This window comes from Ursus arctos, unplaced genomic scaffold (genome assembly GCF_023065955.2).
Source record: "Ursus arctos isolate Adak ecotype North America unplaced genomic scaffold, UrsArc2.0 scaffold_25, whole genome shotgun sequence".
NCBI lineage: Eukaryota > Metazoa > Chordata > Mammalia > Carnivora > Ursidae > Ursus > Ursus arctos.
Window position 1 is genome coordinate 3,114,114 of NW_026622930.1, and position 12,999 is coordinate 3,127,112.

The following is a 12,999-nucleotide window of genomic DNA, read 5'->3' on the forward strand; positions in this document are numbered from 1 at the left end:
GCTGGCATTTAAACATCTGGAACCTTCTACAAAATCCACTGTGGGGCCGGGCTTTGGGACCTTGGCCTCCCACCCCCAGTGATGGAAGGCTGGGCAGGCAGTGCAGGCCGCTGGAAGGCTATAGTTGGCCTCAAGTGAGGGTTCTGCCCATGGCCTCTTTCTCCATAGGTATCCTGGGGGCGCAAGGTCACCCTCGACCCCAGCTGACCTCCTGGGCCAGTCCGTCCCCACAGCCCATCTCTGCAGATGGCACCTCCCTCCCTGCCCAGACGCCTCCTGTGCTCCCACTGCCAGGTCCCGCACGCTGCTCAGTCATTCTGTCGCCTGCCACCCCTGAACAGGCATTCCTCATGCCTCTGCTTATGCTTTGCCCCCCCAGCCGCACCTGCCCACCCTGCAGATCTCTGCCTGTCCCTCCTCAGTCAGAACGTACCTCCTTGTACTGTGTCATCAGAGCTCCTGGTAGTCACATCAGCCAGACCTCCTGTTCACCTGCCGTCTCTCCCACTGAGGCAGGCAGCCCTGAGGGCAGGCCCCTCAGCTACCCCTGGGAGCTGAGGATGTGGTACCAAGGGCTTCCCAGCAGGCGCCTGTGGAAAGCAGGAAAGCCTGAATGGGCAGAAACACACCAGTCCCACGTCATCCCCATTTTACCAATGAAATGAGCTCAGAGAGGTTAAGTGACTTGCCTAAAGTCGCACAGCCTTGAAATGGCAGAATTGATTTGAAGCTGGGTCAGTGAGTCTTGAGCACTGGGCCTCCCTCTGGACCTCCTGGGGCCCTGACAAGATGCAGGTGGAGACCCTGTGGCCCTCACAGCTAGGCTGACAGAGAGAGGAACAGAAGTGCTAGGTCTTGGGGCGCCTGGGTGGCATAGTGGTTAAGCGTCTGCCTTCGGCTCAGGGCGTGATCCCGGCATTATGGGATCGAGCCCCGCATCCGGCTCCTCCGCTATGAGCCTGCTTCTTCCTCTCCCACTCCCCCTGCTTGTGTTCCCTCTCTCCCAGCTGTCTCTATCCTGTCGAATAAATAAATCTTAAAAAAAAAAAAAGAAGAAGAAGTGCTAGGTCTTGTTGTGGGAGGAGGACCAGCTGGCCCTGCTTCCTCTCCTGCCTGAGGAAGGAAGTTGTCCACATCAGGAACCCACGAGAGAGGGGTTCAGATACCAAAAGAGCAGGTGGGGCCGGGGCATGGGCCTGGGCCCACTAAGACCATGGAGGCCCCTGTCAGTCTTGGTCCAGGGGCCTGGCTGGGGGCAGGGTGGGACCGCGGTTCCGGGCCTTGCATCCCCGAGGGGAGGACTGTGTTGGGCCTTCCTGATGCTCGTGTCCCAACCAGCACCCTGACGTGTTCTGTTGTTTACTCCAGCCCCCCCCCCCCGAGGTCACCTGTCCACAGCAGTTGAGGCTTACGGATCAGAGGACCCCCGAAGACTTCCACCAGCCCTTTCCCCCTCAGAGTGCCTGTGTGGGGAATATAACGGAGGGTTTGGGTGGGGGTGCCAGAGGGCAGGCAGGTGGGCTCTGCCATTCACACCAGCCTCACCTGCATGCCCTGTCCTGCCTCTGCCTCACCAGGAGAAGCCAGGTGCGCACTCGGCCTATTTGCAAGGCTGCCCGGTGGCCCGTGTCCTCGGCTATGTCAGGGCCGGCTCAGGGGGCCATAGAGCCTTGATCCCTCAGATTTCCTGCCGTTGTCCCGGCTCACACTCAATGCTAATCACACGGAGAGCTTTCACTAAGTTCTTACCTAAGCTGTTCTGAGGGCTGTTAGGAAGGATCTCGCTCAGGGCGCCTGGGTGGCTCAGTCAGTTAAGCACCTGACTCTTGATTTCAGCTCAGGTGCAGATCTCAGGTCTCAAGTTTGTGGGATCGAGCTCTGAGTTTGGCTCCATGCTGGATGTGGAGCCTGCTTGGGATTCTCTCTCTCCCTCTGCCCCTCCTCCCATGTGTGTTCTCTCTCTCTCTCTCTCTCACTTTGTCTCTGGGGAAAAGAGAAGGAAAAACAACAAAGGATCTCACTTAACCTCACGGGTCCTGGTTTTGCAGATAAGGAGTAGGAGGTACAGAGAGGTTATGTGACTTGTCGGTGGCCACGCAGCTGGTGGGTGTAAGACTCCGGGTTTGAACAAAGGTTGTCTGGCCCTGTTCTTAACCACTACGGTCACATGTCTTTTGTGTGAAACAGCTTGAGCCCCCATCTCAAAATTGGGAGAATGTCCTTCTTGCCTCCCTGGGCCCCTGACTCTGTCCCACAGTAAATCCAGGCACTTCTGGTGCTTCCTCGGGCCTGGAAAATGACTAAGAAATCCGCTCCATCACAAGTACACGCTTCCCTGCTGCCTGACTGCTGGGGTCACCCCACGGAGGTGGGGGCCAAGGGGACAGGAAGAGAGCAGCGTGGGGCACCTCCAAGTGTCGACTGCCTGCCTATGCCCTTGGGTTTCAGACACCACACATTCCCTGACCCCAGCCCCAGGCCTGGATCACAGCAGGAAAAAGAAAGCCATAGAAGGCTTTATGAGGAAAAGCAACATGCTATCCTCTCCTGTCCCCCCAGAGAGCCATTGCAGTTCCTGGTGGTCACCTCACCCCCTTGTCCACTGTCCCTCCCCACCAGGCCTCCCTGTCCCTTGCGCATGGCATCCATCCCCAGCTTGGTCCTCTATCCCTGCCACCTTTGTGACCTTTGTGTCTGTCCCCTCAGCTGCCACCAGTCTCAGGAGGACCTGGGCCACCCCCTCCCAGCCCCTGTCACCCTGTCCTCCCCCACAGCGTGCCCACCTTGTCTTCAGGACCACGGCCCTTCCTGCTGGTTAGATTCCAGGCACATCCAGCTCACACCCCTAACAGACTTCCAGGCTGTGTTCATAGGTTTGCAGGTTGAAAATCAATAATCAGGTTTAATGCTCTTGCAGATCTGTAAACCTTGGAACAGGCAACTTTCAAACAGGATCCTCTGCTAGCCTCAGTGCTAGCCTCCCCCCAGCTCCCTGCTGCAGGGTCACACAGTGTCAGGGCGCCAAGAGGCCCTGGAGACAGCCTTCCTATGCCCCCATTGGAGACAGCACCCTGCAGCCCCAGGCAGGAGCTCAGAGAAGCTATGGGACTTGCCCAAGGGTGCACAGCTCGCTGGTGGTAGCAGAGACTGCTTACCGTCCTCCAGGTTCCTGTCCCCACCCCACCAGCTCCGGTGGTCCAAGAGAATAGAACCCCTGATAATTCACCTGGGCATTTGCGGCTTAGAATTAAGACACTTCTAAGTTAGTCAAAGAAGGACAAATACCATATGATTTCACTCATGTGGAATTTAAGAAGCAAAACAGATGAACATAGGGGAAGGGAAGGGGAAATAAAATAAGATGAAAACAGAGGGAGGCAAACCGTAAGAGTCTCTTAACTATAGGAACAAACTGAGGGTTGCTGGAGGGGAGGGGGGTGGGGAAGGGGTAACTGGGGGATGGACATTCATATAACACTGGGTGTTATATGAAACTGATGAAGCACTGAACTCTGCCTCTGAAACTAATAATATAGTATATGTTAACTAAATTGAATTTAAATTTTAAAAAAGAAGAAGATACTTGTGGGGTGCCTGGGTGGTTCAGTGGGTTAAGCCTCCGACTTTTTAAAAAGGATCTTATTTATTTATTTGAGAGAGAGAGAGTGTGTGAGAGAACACAATCAGGGGAAGGAGCAGAGGGAGAAGGAGAAGCAGACTCCACGCTGAGCAGGACGGAAATCAAGTGCGAGCCAGCAGAAGGTGAGTGCAGAGTTTATCAAAGTCACAGAGTGCGGGTATAGACAGAGTGTCTGGGGGATGTGGAAAGGAGAGAGTCTGGTCGTAGCTTGAGGTTCCGGGTTTTTTATTGAGGATGGTGGCCCCATGCACGTGTCTTCTCAGGCATCCAGGAACAAAGACGAGTGGTTAGGTATCCTCGCTAAGTCGTTTATGCCCTGGAGCCAGGGGGCTTGGTGAGTCAGTGGTCCTGGAAATGATGACCCACCTGGTCACTCCTTAGAGGTTATCTGTTGTGCTGGAAAACTCCAAAGAAGTCGGTAGTCCTTGACCTTTATACGAAAGACGTACATTACCTGTTCTGTAGGGGGTGTTTGAGGCAGTTGTGTAGGTCCTAGCAAGAGTAGAGGCAGCAAAAACAGTTTTCTGGGGGTCCTTGCAGGTGTCCTGTCTCACTCCTCCCCCTTCCTCTACCTTTCCTTCTGTGCTGTCTGGGCCACTGGCCTCTCTGGGCTTAAGTTCTGCCTTCTGGCCCTGCCTGCCTCCCTCCCACACTGCTGTGGCTCAGAGATAACCAATGAGCAGGCCCTTGGGGCAGGAGGCTGGCGTTCATATTGCCAACCTGGGGGGCTTGGGAGGCAGCCACGAATGACCCCCTTGCTGGCCTGTTCCTGTTTCAGGGGACTTAACCTTTCATTTGGTGAGTCATCATGAAACTTGTCACAAGGTAGGCTGGTCCTTTCTCCCGAAGTGGCGGATGGAACATAACCTTCTTGAATTTTCCCACCAATGTTTCCTAAATTGCAGAGGCCAATGAACTCAGAGAACAGGACTTGCTACCAGCACAAAATCCCTCGGTTTACAGAAGAATCCTTGTGGGTGTGGTGCTCTGCCCCCTTAATATGGGAATGAAGTAATGATGTTGAGTCATGAAGAAGATTTAAGCATTAACTTGCTTCCCCGCCTCCCACCCCAAATGTCTGAGTCAACCTGATGCTGTGGAAGCTGAGCCATGTCTGTCCTGTGGCGACTCTCCCCCCACCACACACTCCTCGTTGAGGAGCAAAGTTGTAGGAGAACGTGAGTTCTGTGGTCAGAGTAACTGGTTTCCAGTTGTGGCTCCGACCCTGCTGGCTGTGTGACTCTGGGCATGTCACTTAACCTCTCTGGGCCTCCATTTCCTCTCTGCTTTAACTCCCCAGTGAGGCCAATACGGGGATGGGGTTTGGGGTAGGGACAGTAGTCAGGATGCTGTTTCCTTCCCTGGCACAGAGCAGCCCCTCCAAGAACCTTCAAGTGGATCTGTTGAAGGGCTTCGCACTGGGCTGGGATACCATGTCCGTCAGGAGCTGTCTTGGGCAGACTCAGGAGCCCGGAAAAGCAGAGTTAGCCAGGCCAGCCTGAGCGGGCCGGTCCTCTACCCCCTGCTTCCAGGAAGAGGCCACTGGGAGGGCGTGCTGCCTGGTAAGGCTTCTGTCCAGGGGCCGCTCCCCTCCTGCTGCCCTGACTTCAGGCTCCTCAGCCCACGGCTTAGGACTGACGGGGCCCTGCGGGAGAGCCTGCCCAGCCACTGGAAGCACGAGATTTCCCACTGGCGACTGTGATGTTTGCAGTGAATGAAGAGCCCAGATTTCACGCATCGGTCTCCAGGCCGGGCTGCGTGAGGCCCTTCTGGCCTGGTGCCATCGCTCGCCCGGGAGACAGACTTCGGTTGAAAGGCGCGGAGGCTCTCGGTTGTCTCGGTGTGGGGATCCCGCGCAGGAGGGGCTCCCGGGTTCGTGGAGGAATTCCGGCTTTTTTGAATTGTGGTAAAATGCACATGACATAAAATTGACCACTCAGCCATTTGTCCGTGCAGAGCTGGGTGGTAGCGCGCGCGTCCCCGGCTGCGGCAGTCGTCCCGCCGGCCGGCTCCAGACTCGCTCTCATCTTCCCGAACTGCAAGGCCGCCAGTGTTGAACAGGAGCCCCCCTGCCCCGCTCCCCTCAGCTGCTGGCTCCCCCCGATCCACGTTCCGTCTCTGTGAACATGACGACTGTGTATCTCGCAGGAGCGGACTCAAGCGGGATTGGTCCCTCTGTCACTGGTCCGTTCACTCAGCACGACGCCCTCGGTTCAGCCGTGGTGCGGCCTGTGTCCCGTCCGTTTCCTCACTCTTCCAGACTGACGCAGTCCAGTGTGCGGACAGGCCACGTTTTGTTTATCCATTCCCCTGGGTTTTTAAACATTTCATGTATTATCATTATTTTTAAAGATTTTATTTATCTACTTGACAGAGAGAGAGCCGGAGAGCACAAGCAGGGGGAGCGGCAGAGGGCGAGACAGAAGCAGACTCCTTGACGAGCAGGGAGCCGCCTGAGGATCAGGACCCTGGGATCACGACCCGAGCCGAAGGCAGCCACTTAACCGACTGAGCCCCGCAGGAGGCCCTCATCTGTGTTTTACAGATTGTGTTTTATTTTAACATTTTATTTATTTGAGAGAGAGACAGAGATAGCGCGAGAGAGAACGAGCAGGGCTAAGAAGGAGAAGCAGGCTCCCCCCGAGCAGGGAGCCGATTCGGGGCTCTCCTGGGATCATGACCTGAGCCAACACCGCGCTTAACCGACTGAGCCACCCAGGCGCCCCCTCATCTGGTTATTACTATTTTTTTTAAAGATTTATTTGAGAGAGAGAGAGAGAAGCCGGGGGAGGAGCAGAGGGAAAGGGAGAGAGAGACTCTTAATCCTTTTTTTTTAAGCTGTTTTATTTGAGGGAGAGCGCGCCGCGCACGAGGGGGGGCAGACCCCCAGGGAGCGGGGAGCCAGAGGCAGGCTGTCAAGTGGGAGAGCTCGGTCCTTGCCTCTCGGACTCAAAGAATGAGCCTCGGGGACAAAGGAGAGTGAGAAAGTGGTAGACGTTTACTAGGTGAAGATACAGAAAAAGCCCTCCAGAGTGAGAGGGGTCCTGCCAGGGTTGCCCCTGAGGGTCTCCAGGGTCGGCCTTGCACAGAAAGCTAGCCAGGGAACTAAATCCTTCCAGCATTTCTACCCATACCACCACTGAGCAAGGAGGAGTGGTAACCCCTTCAAAGCCTTACTTCCTTTTCAGGGTCTGGCTGCTCCGCGTTGGTCACAGGTGATTATCACGAAGACACCCACCCCACGCGCCGAAGGTAGGGGGGTCCCATTTGCCCCCTTATCCCTGGCCTCCCCACACCTCCGCATCTGGGGGATTTCTGTGAGCCTGATCGATAACCCCATTGCTCCCTGCCCAGCCCCGCTGTCCCTTACTCAGCTGATCCCGGGACCCCGGGATCAGGCCCTGCGCGAAGGCAGGCGCTTCACGAGAGAGCCACCCAGGTGCCCCCAGAATCTTAATCTTAACCAGGCTCCACACCCAGCGCATGCGTTCCATTCGCCCTTGGAGCTCACGACCCTGAGATCACGACCTGAGGTGAAATCAAGAGTCAGACCCTTAACGGACGGAGCCACCAGGCGTCCCAATCCATCACCTGTTGGACAGCTGCGTTTTCCCACCTTCTGCCGGTTGTGCATAAGGCCGCCATGAACATGGGCGTGCAGATGAGCAACGCTGTCTCGGTGCTGACGACTTCATGTCACCAGGTCCTGAAGCAAACAAGCGCACCGCCCGTGGCCGTGAGAGCTAGTGGGCCGCTGAAGTGATTCGGGTGATTTAACGACGCCCGCTCAAGGCTGACGGTGGAGGGCCGCGTGGGCCTGGGTGCGACTTGGGTTTGTTTGAGAAAGTCTGAAGGGGGTCAAGCGGATGCCTGCCCCCGGCCTCTCCCCCAGCCTCTCCCTCTCCAAGGCCCAACCATGGCCTCCAACCTGCTCGCCCTCCTCGCCCAACTGGAACCCAGAACAGCCAGAACTCCCACTACCCCACAAGTCCCGCTGGGTCTGTTTTGACTGAGTCCCAGGGAGGCATCGGATTGGCTCCGCTCTCACCAGGCCATTCCTGATTGGTCACTGGTCAGTCTATGGCTGGGCTCACCCTGGTCAGGTGTCCATTCCTGGTCCAATCAGCGGTGGGGAGGAGGGCCCACCTGGGGCCTGCGGTTCCCCCAGGGGTCTATGCAGCAGGCAGAGACACCCCCCCCCCACGCCCCACCTCCTGAGGTTTGTCCTGCGCACCTGCTGTTTAACAACGTCCCTTGGCGGTGTGCCGGGAGGAGACTTGGAGGGCCCCGGGATGAAGGTCAAGGTCTGAGCTGACTGACCTCTGAATCCTAAGCTTGACCATAACCAAGGGGGGTGGGTGGGTGGGGGAGCAGTCCTGCCTCTGGGCTAAGCCTCACAGGTGCCCCTTCTAACAAGGCACCTGCGTCTTGGCGCCTGGGGAGTCGGTTGGTGTACGGATAGGAATAGGGGTGTGTTTTGGGGGGTATCCCAAGGTCTCCCCAGATGCTGCTCTTCTCCTGGGCCCTCCTGCCAGGGCCCCTTTTTCTCACTCAGAAACCCCCACAGTGAGGACTTCAGCTCCTGTGCTGTTTTTGACCTGGCCTCAAGTCCTAGGGTGTCCTCTTTGGGGTCTAGGTCTCTGCACCGACTCTTCAGTGAGTGTCTGCGCACAGGAAACTGTGGGTACCCCTGCCCTTTGGCTCCAGGCTCAAGTCAGTGCGACCCTATGCCCACCCCCAGGCACACAGTCTGTCTACTCCCAGGGGATCTACCCTCCCTGAAGCGTCTGCCTGGGGGCTGGGCCCCACCCCAACAGAGGAGCGTCTCTTAATTGTCCTCGGCTAATTGTACGTTTCACCTGCGCGGCTGGGCGGGGCCTCTCCTGGGCCTTGAGCTTGTTATTGGAAGGAAACGGATTTCCCCAGTTTGGGAGAATGCAGACTTGGGGGTGAACCCATCGTGGTTTCGGGTATTTATCATTCTCGGCAGGTCTCATTCCCTCAAGGAGAGCTTGCTGTAAACAACTCAGAGGGCACCCCTCCTACCCAGCAGGGGCTCCTGACCTAAGGGGCGCAGGTGGCACACTGCAAAATACACAGGCCCCTAGGGTTTAGGGCAGAGACCTGGAAGGCTCAGGCTGCCCCCAGCACCGTGGGGTGGGGGGCCCTCCGGAGCCACAGGCCACTCCCTAGGCCTTGGCCTCCATTCTTTGTCTTTTCAAGAACTATACTGATATATACACATTATTATTATCATTATTATTATTTTTAGTAGGCTGCACACCCAGCATGGACCCCAGCCTGGGGCTTGAACTCACCATCCTAACATCAAGACCTGAGGGGAGATCAAGAGTTGGATGCTTAACCAACTGAGCCACCCAGGCGCCCCTCCTGATGTATGATTTAGACACCATAACATCCCCCCAGGTGTAAGGGCACACGTCAGTGCTGTTCAGTAAATGCATGGAGTCCTCAGCACAACTCCGGTGTAGACCATTCCATCACCCCCACGAAGTTCCTTGTGCCTCTTTGCAGTCAGTCCCTGCTCCCACCCCCAGCCTCAGGCAATCACTCACCTGATCTCCGAGTCTGTGGATTTGCCTCTTCCCGACGCTTCAAGGTCACAGAACCTTGCAATATGTAGTCTTTTGTGTTTGGTTTCTTACTTTTAAAAAACTTTATTTTATTGGAATAACAACACCCTCTTAACACAATTTTTAGCGTACAATACATTCATGTGGACTACAGGTGTGTTTGGTTTCTTGTCCGTATCATCATGTTTTTGAGGTTTACCCCCCGGCGTGTGTCAGGTGCTCATTCCTGGCTGTCGCTGGATCATTTTCCACGGTGTGGGTACACCACACTTCCTTGATCTATTTAGTGTGAACAGGGGCTTCCATTTTTTGCTCTCATGAACGATGTTGCTGTGAATGTCGGTACAGGTCTGTGTGTGGGTCTAAGTTTGCATTTCTCTCGGGCAGGTACATAGCAATAGGATTGCTGTGTCATACAGTAAGTGTGAGAAACTGCCGAACTGTTTTCCAAAGTGGCCACACCATTTACATTCCCACCTGCAAGGTGTGAGAGTGCCAGTTCTCCACAACCTTGTCCACAGGGGTGTGGTCAGTCTTTTCATGGTTAGACTTTCAAATAGGCGTCTAGTGGCGTTCCATTCTGCTCTAACCTGCATTTCCTTTTTTTTTTTTTTTTAAGATTTATTTCAAAGAGAGCACAAATTGGGGGAACAGGCAGAGGGAGAGGGAGAAGCAGACTCCCCACTGAGAAGGGAGCCCAACATGGGGCTCAATCCCTGGACCCCAAGATCACGACCTGAGCAGAAGACAGATGCCTCACCGACTAAGCCCCCAACGTGCTCCTTTAACTTGCATTCCCAGTGACTGGAACATCTCCTCATGTCCTTGTTGGTTAGCTGTATATCTTCCTCGGTAAAGTCCCTTTTCAAATCTTTTTCCCTTTTAAAAATTGGGTCATGGGGCACCTGGCTGGCTCAGTCAGTGGAGCGTGGGACTCTTGATCTTGGGGTTGTGAGTTCAAGCCCCACATTGGGTGTAGAGATTACCTAAAAATAAAATCTAAAAAAAAAAAAAAATTGGGTCATGTGTTTTATTAAGTTCCAAGAATTCTTGATATAGTCTAGATATATGATTTGCAACTATTCTATCTCAGTTTGTAGTATCAGTGGTATCTTTTGATGTGCAATATTTTTAATTTGTATAAAGTGCATTTTATTAATTTTTTCTTTTACAGAAAAAAATATAGACTATCTAAGACCTCAAAAAAATAAGACCTCTTTGCCAAATGCCAAAGTCATGAAGATGATCTCCCAAGTTCCTTCTTGAGTTTACCTAATTTTCCCTCACCCCCCACTTCCTCAGCTTTTTCTTCTCCCACTCCTGCACCCCACTTTTGACTGCCTCTCTCCCCACTTTTGTCTCCTTTAAGCTGTGTTTTTGTTTTGTTTTGTTTGTTTGTTTTTTAAGTAGGCTCCCCATGAGCGTGGAGCCCAGTGTGGGGCTTGAACTCACAACCCTGAGATTAAGACCTGAGCTGAAATCAAGAGTTGGACGTTGAACGGACTGAGCCACCCAGATACCCCCCCCTTTTTTTTAATTCTTAAATCAAATCATACTCCACAAGGGTGGGGATCTCTGTTTTGGTCACTGGTGAGTCCCAACAGTGCCTGACATACGGTGGGTACTAGGTGGATACGTGTTGGGTTCTGTCATATTGTTCCTTGGATAGTGCTGCATTGCATTCGGGGGAAAAGTCCAGCAGCATCATTAAGGCCCAACTTGATCTGGGCCTGCGCACCCTGTCCCCTTGCCCACTCCTGTCCTGCCCTCCTGGTCTTCTCTCTAGTTCTCAGGTGTGCCAAGCTTACTCCCAAATCAGGGCCTTTGCTATCATTGTTCCCTCTGCCTGGAATTCATTCCCTCTGTATTCCTCAGCTCTGACGCCTGTCCGTCAGAGCTCAGCCTGTATGTCACCTTCTTTGAGAAGTCCTCCCTGGCCACCTCGCCTAAAGCAGCTGCCTCATCCGCCATGTCCCATCACACTATCACATCGCCCTGCTTTCACTGTCCACAGTGCACCATCTCCAATCAGAAAACTTCGCAGTTAAATAAAATCTTTAAAAAAAAAAAAAGAAAGAAAGAAAGAAAGGGGGGGCGCCTGGGTGGCACAGCGGTTAAGCATCTGCCTTCGGCTCAGGGCATGATCCCAGCGTTATGGGATCGAGCCCCACATCAGGCTCCTCCGCACGCTATGAGCCTGCTTCTTCCTCTCCCACTCCCCCTGCTTGTGTTCCCTCTCTCGCTGGCGGTCTCTATCTCTGTCGAATAAATAAATAAAATCTTTAAAAAAAAAGAAAAAGAAAACTTCACAGTTAATACCTTTATGGAGTGGTTGGTTGTCCTCCAGGCTCCATGGGCAGGACAGGAGCAGGGAGGAGAATGGAGCTCCTGGCCCTCTTTGGTAAGCTCTTCCACCTCCAGGAGCCCTCCTTGGTTATTCTGGCCCCTGGAGGTTCACCATCTCCTCTGTCTTCGTTGCTTTCCCACTGCGGTAAGCTGCGATGTCGGTGGCGCCCGATGAACCACGCTTCTTGATAATCCACATTGACTCTGGGCTTGGCCACGTCCCTTGTTGGGGCCAATGAAACGTGAGCAACTGTGATGGAAGTAGAGTTTGACAAGCTCTTGCACACTGGGGCTTGTTCTCCATGGAACCTAGCTGACGTGCCGTGAGGAAGGCCAGGTCAGCTGCCTGGAGAGGCCAAGGAGGAGAGAGCCGAGGATGACAGCCCGTGCTGGCTGCCAGCTCAACTCCCTGTTGACGCACACATCTCCTGCAGGCGCAGGTGAAACCACCGTGGGTGTTGCCCTGGCTGAGCCTCCCGCTACTTGCGGCTGTATCCATGAGCTCGGCTGATGTCACCTAAAGCAAAAGAACCAACAGGCCAGTCCAGAGAATTGTGAGAAACAAGGAATCATTGCTGTTTCCAGGCACTGGTGTGGGGCTGCTTGTTACACAGTGATAGATAGCTGACACGCTTGTGGAAATCTCATTTGTCTCTCGGGGTTGGTGGCCTAACTACAGCCTACTCTCCTCACTCCCTGTCCATCACTCTGGAAGGTGGGCAATTCTCCCAATCACCCCCTGCTCCTTGCAGCCAGGAAGCCTCTCCCACGCCTTACTGGCCTGTCTCCTTGCCAGTCCTGTCCTGTGTTCCTTCCACAGTGGATATTAAGAAAAGCCTAGAACTTTAGTGACACTTGGCACAGCTCCCCATTGGGCAAGTGTAGGCAGAATAAGGGGACCCCTCATCTCCCCCATCCAGATAGCACTAGACCCTCAGTGGGCTCCCCAAGTCATGTCCTGGGGGGATGGGGGTCCCTGTAGTGAGAGCAGAAGACAGGCCTGGGACACAGTAACACAAAAGGTGGCCCAGCAGCAGGCCACAAGGGATGGCTGGGGTCCTGGCCGGCCACTTCCCAGCTGCGCGCCCTGTGGCCCGCTCGTTCCTCAGACCGCTCTCCTCTCGGTGTCTGCATGGGATCTGCATGGGCTGGATATGTTGAACCCTGGCCCGAGAGGCTCATAAAAGTGCTCCTGGGAAGAGTGAGGAAAGGGCCAGTGTTGTGGGACAGGGAAGCCCCTGGGGGGAGCATTCAGGACGCTGGCTGTGTGGACCACGTTCCAGGTGGAGGGAACAGGTAGTGCGAGGGTGTGTTCCCTCGGGGACGGCCGAGGCTGGGCCAAGGGCTCGCCCAGGGGCCGCTGCGGCTTGCAGGCCATGGGGGTGCAGAGGCCGGGCTGGCTGCCCTGAGGCTGACACC